Below are 14,271 nucleotides of genomic sequence, written 5' to 3'. Positions count from 1 at the left end.
TTACGCGAACTAGAAGTGTCACCAGACTTAACTCCCCTCATCAGATCGTTATATACCAACCAGGAGGCTACGGTTCGAACGGTGTATGGGGACACTGATTGGTTCAAAGTTGGCCAAGGAGTCAGACAAGGCTGCATCTTATCGCCCTTTCTCTTCAAAATTTATGCAGAGACGATAATGCGGAAGTTAAACTTAGAAGAATCTAAGATCGGAGTCAAAATTGGAGGTCGCAACATCGATAATCTCCGTTACGCAGATGACACAACGCTTCTAGCTGAATCAGAGTATGATATGAAGACACCGATAAAAAGATTGAAGGAGGAAAGTGAGGAAGGGCCTACATCTCAATGTCAAAAAGACCAAAATCATGACAACTGCTGGTAAAAACTTTAAAGTCACAATTGATGATGAGGACATCGAGTACATTGGCGGTTTCATTTTTATTGGATTCATGATTACTCTAACTGGTAGGTGCAGCACAGAGGTCAGACAGCGAATAACATTGGGCCGGAAGGGCAATGTTAAGCATCAACCGGATCTGGAAAAATAAAGATACTAGCCTTGGCACTAAGTGCCGGCTAGCCCATGCCGTCATCTTCCCTATGACAATCTATGTATGTGAAAGTTGGACCCTGAAGAGGGAAGGTAGAATAAGGATTGATGCTTTCGAACTACGATGCGAAGAAGATTGCTTTGAATACCATGAACAGCCAAAATTACAAACACGGCAGTTTTGGAGAGGGTTAAACCAGCTATGTCCGTTGAAGGCAAACTAGTTCGGCTCAAGCTGTCGTACTTCGGACATGTCATGCGGTCAAATTTATTAGAAAAGTCAATGATGCTTGGTATGGCCAGCGGCAAAGGGAGGCCTGGCCGTCCAAGGACCCGTTGGCTTGAAACCATCAAAGCTAACTCAGACATGGCCATGAAACATCTAAAAGAAGCAGTCAGTGACAGAAACGGATGGATAAAACTTGTCCATAGAATCGTGGAGGGTCGGACAGACTGAGCGGATGACAACAACATGTATCCCTTATTATTAAAAAATAAACTAAGATTTAAAAAAAAAAAACATTATACTGGTATACAAAATTTTGTCCCAAAATAAGTAGAAGCGGATTCTAAATGTTTTTCCCCCTTAAATTCAAATATATTAACAGAATTTTTCTATCATCCTCAGTTTTCAAGTTTCACCCTATTCAGTGTTACATACGTTATGGAAATCATGCAATTATGTTGTGGTTCAACGCATTTATAATATATAAATTAATAAAATCATTATATTTAAGCATTATATTAATCATTAGCATTTAAAATACAATTAGTCATAACTGCTGGATGATGCAATTCTAAAATGAGTCAGAAGATGGCTTTCCTAAATAGTTATAATTTTTGTCAAAATGATTATATGATTTTGATTTTATATGATTTGATTTTGACTATAATGTCTTAAGTTACTGGTACAAGCCATAGCAGTCTGTGTTCGGTGTTCGCTCTGATGACATCTTTCGAGTATATGTGCTGATATAATATACGTGGTTCAGTGTAAACGTTTCTCATTTACGACGAATTCTAAATTTACATCTCATCTTTTGAATTCAAGACGTGTAGTGAATCTTATTTGTAGTGTTTGTATAGTGTATGATTTTGTAGAACGCAGCTAATAATTCTGTCCATAAATTAAAAAAAATAAATATAGCCGCTATTAATTAAGTAATTACCCGCCCGATAAAAGAAAGATACAGCAAGGGACTTTTGTCCGGGTTCTGCGATTAATGGGAAGATACAAATTCTCCTGCTATCCTTGCATTCGTTTCGTTCCGATTTAGCAAAATACCTAGTTATGAGCTTTATTTTGGCTGAAAAGTTGGTGAGCAGGACAAGCATTAGGCCCCTCACATTTGTTGTGCTACTAGTGTCAGACTGCTTACAAGCTCGTCAAAGAGTTCTCGGCACATGAACTTTGCTGTTCCAATGATTTGGCAGGAACCAAAAGAATGCCACCGATTGTTACTTTTGTCTGACAAATATTGTGGGCATTAGTTCAAAATCAAAGCACACTATTTCATACCCTAATTTATCATCTGCCATGAGACCTTGGCTCACAGTGAAGCCTTTGCCTAAACCACTAGAAAATATACTTAGCGATGATCAACAAAACAAAAAATTAGAGGATAATTGTTATGTAAAGGTCGATCCAAACGTATGAAGCTTCGAGTTCATCTGGTGAACCACATTACTGACACAAGGGGCCTCAATGACCTTGTGCGATATCTGAATTTATCAAATATTAGGTAGAACTTTTAGGCTTACGATTAAATGTTGGACACCGAGGGGATTCCTACTTCGCCGAATTCATGTGGCGCCGCATGATATGGAACAAGAAACTATTCCATAAAATACTCGATGCAATAAGACCGTTCAAATCCTTATAGCCGATGCCCTGGCCGTCCGAAGTCATTATGTAAAAGTTAAATAGTAATTTTTTCATAATATTTAAACTGAAATTATACAGTAGCCCTTAAATTAACAATGATAAATAAATTTGATAGTAAGACAAGATAGTACTGTTCAAGATACTAGTACTTTCTATCTTACTTACCTACTATCTTTGATAATAATTGCACTTATTAATTAATTAAGCTTTTAACAACGAAATTTCATGAAAGTTTATTATAATATTAAACAACATTAGTATGAGAAAGTTTTATACTGATAATTATTTACTTTTACTTATGTAGACATGATTACATCATTCCTTTTAGATAAGTTCTTTCCATTTATTTCATATATAAATAACTTGCACAATATTATTAAATATAAATTAGTTAATTGAATCATAAAATATTTCTTCTGTTTTACATCAACATTTAGTATTATTTATATAAAAAAAAAACTTTATTAATTTAATGCTTTTTTAATAGATTTGGTAAGTGAAAACGTTCGGATTTAAGTAAATCTAAATTAAAATTGCCTCTAAAATGACCATCGGATATATTTTTTTAATTATAGTGTTATTTTAAAGGATTAAAAGCGTTTCCTTGATGCTTGTAAAGTCAGCAAGAATCAATAGGCAGTAATATTCTCATTTTGAACTTTTTTAAGTCCTTTCTGAAATCATGTTTGTCTTTAATTAATACTTTTACTTATATCATTAAAATATAATAATTACATAAACCAAAATAACTCAAAGTTATTAAAAACAGTTTTATTCGAATAAATAATTTAAGTTTATTGTTTTGCCATTGTACTCGGTGACGAAATCTACCGTGATATTTTAAGAATTCCTATAACGTAGTTGATGCAGTCATGACGTAAGCTACTATTTTAATAAACTTATGGTTAATTTTAACAATATGTTCGTTACTACAATTATTATACACTAATTAAATAATAAAATGACGAGAAATTTTATTTTAGTTTTCCTATAAATATATTTTCCTATAATATTTTTATACGGATTATTTAATTGATATTTATCAGCGAAGTTTAATTTCAGAGCCGGCCTCCGTGCCGCGAGTGGTAGCGTCTCAGCTTTTCATCCGGAGGTCCCGGGTTCGAATTCCGGTTAGGCATGGCATTTTCACACTCGCTTCTGATCATTTATTTGATTCTCTGAAGCAATACCAAACATTTGTCTCGGGGTTAAAAAAAAAATTAATTTCAGAAAGTTACGATTATTTTCTTTTAGTTCTATTAGTCTGTTACTTGAAACTAAGTTGGTACTGAATAATTAAACTATTTTTTAAGTTTCCACGTAAAAGTTAATACATAAATCGGTACTTTTATCGAACACCGTCGCCATCACTTGTTACTTGCAAATCGGCGGTTTTTTTGGACAAATTTCTTTATCATTGTTAATTTACGGGCTACTGTATAATTTCAATTTAAATATTACACAAAATTTACATTTAACCTCTGCATAACGACTTAAGGACGGCCAACGCATCGGTTATAAGGACTTGGACGGCTTTATTGCATCGAGTATTTTCTGGAATAGGGTCTTGTTCCTTATCATGTGGCGTCACATGAATCCGGCGAAGTAGGAGCCTGCAGTTCCCCTGTGCTTTATATCTCTGTCATTTCAGCGGTCCCACAAACGTTTAATAGTTTGGGTACGTTCACCGTTGTAAAGATCAACGAATTCATACCGATTATTCACAATATATTGGCGGAACACTTCCGCTTCCAGTGCATCGGTTTGGTATGCACTCGAGTACATCCTAACCCCTTTAGGGGAAAAGGGGAAGACACCCGCATCTGTCCCATCGACGGTCGCCACACTACCCCATCCTTTGACAGCTCAGATGGGCTTTACCGGAGTTCGTCTTTTAGTCCCTCTAAATCTAATTACACATCACAGTCATCAGGTTGGTCTCTGTCAGGATGTCACTGATCCAAATGCCTCGACAGATATTTCCATCAGTGTGTTTACTCGACTCTACGGTCGACTTCGAATAACGCTTCTTCCAGTCTCGTTCATCTACTCTAATTTGTAAACCATTCAACTAACTGATTATGCGTTTTGCGGAAGCTCGGTCCCCGCGCCTTTATCTAACACCGAAGGATATAAAATAACCATTCCTCATAACTAAATTTAAATTTTGACCGCACTATCAAATATGTATTCAGTTGAGTCTACTAGAAAAATCTAAATTCCAGTCTCATACAGATGTTTATGTTCTACAAATACCCATCTCTTAATTTGTCAAAGATAATCAAGAAATTTAATGAATGTCAAACAAAAATAATTCACTCTCTCTGATCTGGTCCTTTTTCGGGAGCGAGATCAATCTCTTCGCTCTCCACACCGCACCACCATAACAGATTTCGTAACAGAATCTATCTCCATCCTAAAAATGAATAGCTCAACTAACTGGGGCTCAATACCACTCCTGTCTTGGCGAAGTAAGCGGCCAAGTTGGCCTCACCCGGGTTGCCACTCTATCTATTAAAATATTAAATCCCTTCACCCTTCAGCTACCCTCTGCTAGGGTAGAAACCATCAGACGATTCATTCCATCTGATCTGCCATGAGTGGGATCCTTGGTCCTTTATATCTCGCATGCACCCGGAGACGATTTGGCCTATCTTTCTGGCATCATAGCGTAATTGGCGCTCAGTGACAAGGATATCAATAGGCTTAACACCTGATATAACAGTGAATGACTCGCGGGAGACAGTTCTATAGCCACCAATTGCTGACAGTCGTAGGAGACCCTGAGCTCATAATAGAATATTCCTATAATATTTAACCTCATTCAATGAGCCCAGAACGGTGCAGCACACAGCATTATAACCTCACAAACACCTTTGTAAAGAATACGAACGATTCTGAAATCTAATCTCCAATCGGAGTGGACAAACACCAAAGAATGTGTTACGCGCCTTCTTGGCTACTTATTGAAAGTGCTCCTTGAATGGTGATGTTTCATTCATAACATCCTCATTCTCTGATGTAATGCCTTGCGGTGGTTCCAGATGCTAAACAGAAAAAAGAAAGAAAGGGTGTGGCAGTGCTAGCGGCCACTGTAAATACTTTTTTTACACTTTAAATATTATTCATTTATTTAATTCTACCACTCACCTGTGAATTCACAACACAGAGACGACTACAACAGCTGTACGTCACTGTTACACTAGCGCTCCTTGTGATGTGAAGGGATACTAATGACAAATGAACATACACACATACATTCAAACATCCAGAGAATTTCCATTCCGTTTTTGGGTTCCTTAAGTGTCAAAAAGTAAAGATGTGATAAAAACTGCATATGCCCAAATTGTACCGATTACAATACTTTTCTTTCCCTAAGCTCCCTACGCTATAAATATTCTGTAGCACTAGAAAGGAAAGTAAAAGAAAAATTACATGTCTTATTCTACCTATATGTATATTTTAAGAGAAAGAAATAAATGTTTAAATAAACCAAACAAAGGAATTTTAACTGTAACAGTGAACAAGATCACAAGTAGAATTACAAATTGTAAAAATAAAAATATTTACAAAATAAATAACTAATATTATGCCGGCCATTATTTAAGTGTGTGACAGCACATCACACACTTTTTTGTAACACAAAAATCATCTCAGTAATAGGTTGCATTACTGTATACAGGTATAAATCTTGGCATTTGTTTCCATTAAGTCGTAGCAATTTCACAATTATTCTATATCCAGCTATCAATATCTTAGTAATTTTGATACTAATAAGTGTTTGAATGATTTTTAATAACACTTGGCAGGATTTATGATAATTTTTCTTGACTGAAGCAAAGTTAATAAAAAATAAAATGAGATTAGTTTTGATATTTTACTCGATTTTAGTATTTTATTAATGTAAAATGGAGATGATGCTATTAAAAATTGTTTCAATTAACAGAAAACAAAACTTTCTACAAATTTTCTTAAAAAGTTTTAAAAAACCCTCTTTCTTTATTGAGAAAAATAGCCTAATAATTTAGTTAATTTTCAATCTGTATAAACATAATGAAATTAAAATTGTTTTCTTCTGAGTACATTAAGTACTTGTACATATCTATTATTTTGTTCAAAAAGAGGAATATTAATTTGTTTAAAACTCACTTCAGCTTTTATTATGTTGCTCATGAGACATGTAACCTTAAGTGTAAAAGCCACCATTATAGTGACATTCCCTATAAATTAATTCTTTTGGTTTACAGATTGAACATGTAACTTGTTTGATTGAATGCATTCTAGTGGTCATGGCAAACCAACATGTAACAGCGTGTTTAACTCAGTGAAAACAATGGAAAATGACTTTCACTTCTAACTTTCTTTAGTAGGCCTGACATGACTCTTCTTATTTTTGAGAATACATCTTATTCTGTGTTATTTTCAGGGATGAATATAACTAATGTCGGGTATGACATTTATCACAAAATTATATAAGATTACCTTTGTTTGTAATTAAATTTTTATTAATTAAAAGTAAAAAAAAGGAAACTACAGTCATTTTTATTTAAGGTTAATTAAAGAATTCACTCGTGCTTTTTATTGTTTATTGGGGGATTGAGATTGTTAAGCTTTTGTTTAAAGAATAAAAAAACTGGAATTTGTACAAATACAAAAATAGGATGGTGTGTTGGATTATTTTTAAAACAGCCAAATTTATTTTCTGTTACGATCTTCAAATAAGTGTATTCATTTGTTTTAAAACTGCCTCATGTTTAATTACAATCAAATGGAAATTGAAGGGAGAATTTTCCAAGAAGTTGTTGAATAATATAGTGTATGCATTAATTTATTTTAAAGTTCAGATATTCACAGGTTTCTTTTTTGTTATAAATATATTCAAATAAATAACCTTATAGCACATGATGTACATCTAGAACACCAACTTCTCTACACATTGTGCTATCTCATGTTTAAAAAAAAGACAGGTGTCCTACTACAGTCATGATCTATTTCAGGCTGCTTTCTTTCTTTTTGTTCTTAACTTTAAATGATATCAACTGCAACTGTCATTAGTGATTAAATTAAAAAGTATGTGGTTATATAACAAAAGGGAAACTCCTTTCAGCACTACTTAATTTATACAGTACACCACAAACCGATTTATTAAATGTAAATTCATATTCTATGTGGTTTATCAAATATTCAGGAGCTGTCAGATCACAAGGGTTGTTATTTACCAGCTCCCTTAATCAGATCTTTGTCTAATATTTAGAACATTGTTTTATTATTATAAATGTTTATTAATATAATAAGAGCTAATTTGGTACCTCTGATTGTTTTTGTATTATCAATTTGAAATTTCTCTTAAAAAAATCATACTTTTATTATTACCATGTATTTGAATTTTGACAAAATTTTTGAGTTTTTTACTTTCCCATAGTTCTTGAAAGAAAAGTATTGTAATCGATCCAATTTGGGCATATGTGGTTTTCACTGGTTCTTTATTTTTTGACACCTAAGGAAACCAAAAAACCCAAAAACTGGATGGAAATTTTCCAGATGTTCAAAATTATCTTATAAAAATTGGGTTGAAAAGCTATTTGCAGTCCAACTGGGTGTCTTCTGTATAGATCGGGCTGATTTGTTTTTATATTCTGTTTGTAATGATCCACAGATATGTCATCAAGCATAATCGAACCCCAAACTTGAGTTCCTGCTGAGAATTCCTCAAAAAATCCTCATTTATTACTTAACTGAGGAACTTTACAAGGTTATTTCCCACAGGAAAATCACTTTGGTGTTTGTCAATGCTTGATGACATATCGGTGGGCTATTCTGAACAAAATAAAAACAAAAATCAGCCATTTAATACAATTTCTGGATGGACTGGAAATAGGTTTTGAACAATGTTTTTTATTTGCAGTAGGAAAGGAAAGAGAAAAACAAGGAAGTTGGGGTGAGACATGTAAATAGGATAGGTTTTTAGCAAATATTTTAAAATATATAACATTACTTTTTAATAACAATGCTGCGGAGCAGCAAGGGGCCACTAGTTAGTTATTTAGTAAAATCAATTATAAATGAAATTATTTAAATGGAGGAATATATTTATGAGAAACTATTTATATTTCATAGAATAAATTTTATAAAGTAAGATCTTTATTTTGAACAAAATATAAGTAATTAATAAAGATAATAATGTCAATTAACTGGGTGCAACATTTATGTCCATACTTTTTTTGAGGATTATTACAGATTTAATTGTTAAAAAATGTTTCTATTAAACTTTTCTTTTTTTTAATATCAATAGTTTACAAAGTAATTCCTAAAAATTAAATGACTCGCTTGTTAACACGATTCAAAGCCTAAAATGACCATATAAGTTATGAGATAATTACTTTCCTTTTACCTCAACAATAAATTTTCATTACACAAGTTGTTTTACATAAGTTGTTTTTGTATTTTATGCGCACGACACTTGCAATGAGTTATTTTACACACAGTAAAAATTTATTTATATATTAAAGTTAGTTTAAAAAGAAAATAACACCCAATTATTCTTATACTTATAATAATTGGAAACTTTTGTAACATATTAAAAACTAAGCACAAGTTGGATTCTAACCCAGAACTATACAAACGAAAAGCAGAGATAATATTTCTTCACCATGGTGATTGGGTGGAGTATTCTGGTGGTATTGGGAGTTGTATTCTAGTAAAGAGGTATTTCTTTATCAAATTCAAAAAATTACTCTTGTTTAGTGGTTTACCCAGGAATTATATTGAATTATTTATTCATCAATTAGGACCCTTTTTTTAGTTTATTTAAAATTGTATTCTGTGTTGTAATTACTAACAGGTATTTTATATTTGTAACTAAAATACTCGATAATATTTAATAAAAAAAACACTCAAACTTTCAGTAATAATATTTTATTACTTCTGATTAAATTTGCTGATTAACATACCGTTTATGTTGCATGTCCAAGGCAGTAACAGTTGTACATAAGTACAATACATATAGCTGGCTAACGGGGCTTTGAAATTTTTTCTCAAAAAATGTTATCATTCTTTTGCCCTGACTCTCATCTTCAGACTACTATATGGACTGAATTTTTCAGCAAGCTGCAGATCATGAACAATGGAGAACTATTTTGGAAATGGACTTACACCACCTTTAGAGCTGGCTGTGTGGTGGTCAGGGTCGATGTGATAGTAGGTGTAACAGAGACCCTTCTGTTATCTACATGCCCCTGCTGTGGTAAGCATGTAAGATGTAGTAAGGTGTGTTGGTGCATCAGAGCATTGAAAACTTCAGTGAGTAGGGTACAGGAGTCAGTGCAGAGATTGCGCATCCACTCTCTGCCAGAACATGTTAACAGTGTATATTAACATAGCATTATTAATCAGGACATTTTTGCCAGTTCATGAATTGATATTCACTTGATTCAGATTGAAGTGACATATGAATAAGAAAAATGAGTATAATTACAATAAAATTCAGATAAGAAGATTATCAATGAAAATAATACAATGGAAAGAGGATACTGTTGTCTACAAATAATGGTAACAAGATTATTGTAATATACCCACAACTGCTATTTTGCAGTCTCCGTAATACTCAGTACTGATGTTACATACATTGTTAGATTCTAGGATATATTATTATTATTAATAATAAACTTTTCTTGCTACTACAGCGTAGTCAAAATACAAGGATATTGACAGACTAACAAACGTAAAAATTTCTTATAAGTACAATTTATTTATCTAAAAATATATAAAATAAATTAAATAATAATGATAAATATATATATATATCATACAAAATAGTAATTCAAATAAAAATACAGACTGATTTAATGACAATTAAATTATAAATACTAAATACAGTCCAATTTACTAAAAAACATTATAATGGCTGATAAAAACTAATATTGTTTTAACAATAAGATAAAAATAGAAAAATTATAAAGTCCATACAATTTACTTTCTGCAAGTATTATTACTTTTACTGTTTATAAAAGACCTACCCTACATTTTATGAATGAATAGAATATTGTCATTTTCACTCCTGATCACGCGAATAACTCACCAAACGGCTTCTTGTGTTCAACCATCATCCAAAATCAAATACTTATTGCACACCCTTTAGTCATTGTTACTCACGCTTACTGATATCACATGATAACCACCTTGCCTCAAATAAAATAGTAACACTGAATGTACTGCACCCATGTCTTTACAAAGTGCAGAAAAGATTCTTGATTTTAGGGGTCTCATTTTTATATAATTTACTAGGGTTACAACGGTCATTAGCACAATATTCAGACTCATTCAGTGGATCATGCAATATGTCCAGACACACAGTGGAGGTTTTTGTTTCACAAGTGCTTGTATATTTTGGAATCTTCCAGACATTGAACGAGCACCATCAGTGCATTTTCCGACACAATTTTCCCATCCTATGTTTGCATCGTTTATAAAATCATTTAAGAGAGGCAAATAATGCAAGTGCTGTTGTTTTGAGTTCTATTGGTTTGCAAAAAAGTAGTTCTTCTACTGCTGACATACCATCACAAAATTGAACACAGGTAATGAAATGAGCATCTTTGTTGCAATCTGTTGCCTCATAAAGTTGAATTGAAAACAATTTGTCATGCAACTTCCCGAAAAGCTGTAAATCTTCAGCTATATCACCAATTTGACAACCAAAGTATCATTTGATAGCGGTATGGACTCCAGTTGTTTAGCAATCTAAAATAATTGCCAGCTGGCAAAATAAGCTCTTCATCAATCATGTGAGGCTTTTTACATCTGGATATTTTAATAGCCAGATGTAAAAAGTTGATGTAAAAATGTGTAAAGTTTCATATAAATATGAAACTTTGTAAGAGGTAAGTAAAGCCTTTCCCGAAAGTTTTTTTAAAAATGAAGTTTGCTTTTCTTATGATTTTAATTTTAATTCGAAGAATTCTCGGGGTTTTAAACGTACTCACTATGAAGCGTTTCCAAATGTCGTTTAATTTTATTAGGTTTAATGCTGTCTGCTGCCAAAGCTTTTGAGCAAATGACACACAGTGACCTTTCTTCTTCATTAACTTTAGTAGTAGTAGTAAACCCAAACTTTAAATATTTTTGAGAATAGTATCTTGATTTTATTTTCGGAACCACGCTTGTCTGTGCACCTTATGCTTAACTATCATTTAATGCTCGCTTACGCCCACTTAAAAATTTAACCATGATTCTGTATAAATCTACTGCTGTGAACATTTAATGCCGTGAATTGCAATTAACTCGCAAATTACAACATACACATTCATAACAGATTCGATAGCGATAGAAGGATCGACTCGATTGAGACTGGTTGGAATTGAACAAAGTGCAGCATTTATACACGTTTGCACAGACGTTACAGAATATTTGAGACAAATCGGAACTTCTCGCGAAGCCGCGAAAATGTTTGATATGGTGGACGTAAGACAAATAACAAAAGAGAGACATCGATTCTGGTTTTGAAAATGCAGCGGATCGGTGTTACCAAATACTCGTATCAATAAATTTACATATTCTTGGTAATTTGTAAGGTTTGTAATTAAGGTCGTAGTGTCGATTTAGCGTCAAAATACATTATTATTGTATGACAGGAGGCGCGATGAAAATGATGATTGAAAACTGGGTCGCAAATACTGAAAGGTTGAGAAACGCTACCCTGTTTAACAAATTTGGGTCAGTTTCGGTCTGATTAACCAGGTCTTGGAATAGTTCAAGTCGGTATTGTTTTTGTTGATCCGACAACAATTTCGGATGAATTTCACGGACACTCAACTCATGGTCAAATCTTCAGTTAAAATTGACTGAACAGCGTAGAAATTTAAATTCACTTCATCAGCCATCTCCCTAATCATAAGTCTACGGTCAAAGCGTACTTAATCGCGAACATTCGCCATGTTTTCATTGATTTTGGAAGTGAAAGTCCGGCCGAACCGGAGTGTCATGGAATCTTCTTTGACTGATTCACGGCCATCTTTGAATATGTTGAACCAGTTAAAAATATTTGGCCGGCTCAGACATTTATCCCGAAAACTGCTTTTAAGTATGTTTTCGAAGCTAATTTACAAGTTTACAAAAAAAATTGAATCAAAATCTTTGTTCCGTTTTTTCATCCATTTTGCGAAATCAATAATCCGCCGGGAACACTTCACTCACCAGAACTCTCTACTGAACAAAGATATCGCAGTAAAATGTTCAGGACGTTTGTTTAATGAATAAAGGCAGTTATATGACAATTAAAATAAAGACGATTAGACATGATCTGGAAAATTATTGTCTGCCATCTCCAGTAAGTTAAATCCAGAGTTTATGTAATATGCTTTAGTTTATGTATTTTTATATTCATGCATTAATGATTCCATTTACATACATTATAGCTTATTCAAAATCAAGCGTGTTTGTTTTGCCTTTTGTTCTTCCATTTAGGTAGATGCCTTTTTGTTATTTAAAAATAAATTATATATAAGCTTGCATCTGCTGAAAGGTTTATACATAAACCTGGAAAATAGTCATGGGACGAAAATTTAATTATTAAATGTGGTAATTGATGGCATGTTTCTGTTACAAAAATATAAATTGAATTCAAAATATTCATGATGAACTAGATAAAAATAAAACTTTCTTAGAAGGATAATTTAAAAGATTTAATTAAATTATACCATTATTTAATAAGACTTTGCATTACATATATTTCTGGTAATTAAAACTGTAAATACTCTTTATCTAAAGAAATTCTGGCCTTGGCTTAAAAAATTACGTGTTTATAAATTAAAATACAAACTTTGTATTTTAATACAGAACTCTTGGTAAACAAAATTTCCTTTACAAAAGGAAAAAATAATAGTATACAGAGAAAAAGTACCAGTGCCAGAAAAATCCTATCTTGATATTTATTAAAATATTTTATTCATAAACCTAAAGAATACAAAAAAAATGTATATTAGCCCCACATCCAACAAATAACATTTATGAAGTAAAACTTAATTTCTATTGTTATTTTTATGAGTAAATTATTTATTATAATTCAAATGTTAATTGGTTTAAAGAGACCAATGGAATTTTTACTAAAGCTACTGATGATAAGTAGTTTATTATATTATTATATATTTATATATAATATATAATTTAACTTAAGTTATCATTGAATGAACACCATTTCCGTCATACATTATTATGTAATCAATATTATAGAAAAAAAGTGCGAGGACTTTTTCATTTTGTTGATAAACATGTCACAGTAGTAGGAGTTGTTTATTTGCTATTCTAGAAAATTGACAAAAATTGACCTTTTGGATTCCAAAAGATTCTCATCATGATTTTTCCAGCTGATGGTCTGGTTCAGAATTTTTTCTTGACAAGTGAACTTCTTTGCTTCCACTCCATGCTCTATTTGTTTTATTCTGGTTCATAATCATGAATCTATATCTCATTACAGTTAGAATACTCTGCGAAAAACCATCATCACCTTCCTACTGATACCATTGTTTCAGCTCATGCGAAGTTTTGCCTCTTGTGATCTCTCTTGGAACCCACCTTGCACTTGTGTTTTATGGTACTTTAGTTTGTTGGTGATTAGTTATGAACTGTACTGACACTTACTTGTAATTTTTCTGCTATAATCTTTACTGTGATCCATCCATCAGTCTTCTTGGATGAGAGAGGGATTGATTATTTCATCCAAGAAGACCAGAATTTAATATCCAGAATGTGCTTATTAATCACTGAAGTTTGATAGTCTTTCAATTTTGCTACCCACTTTGTAGAAATTTCTGTGGATAATACAACTAGTTCGTATTATT

The sequence above is a fragment of the Lycorma delicatula genome, chromosome 5, assembly GCF_047948215.1.
Source record: "Lycorma delicatula isolate Av1 chromosome 5, ASM4794821v1, whole genome shotgun sequence".
Taxonomy (NCBI): Eukaryota; Metazoa; Arthropoda; class Insecta; order Hemiptera; family Fulgoridae; genus Lycorma; species Lycorma delicatula.
Note: the sequence above shows the minus strand (reverse complement) of the source record.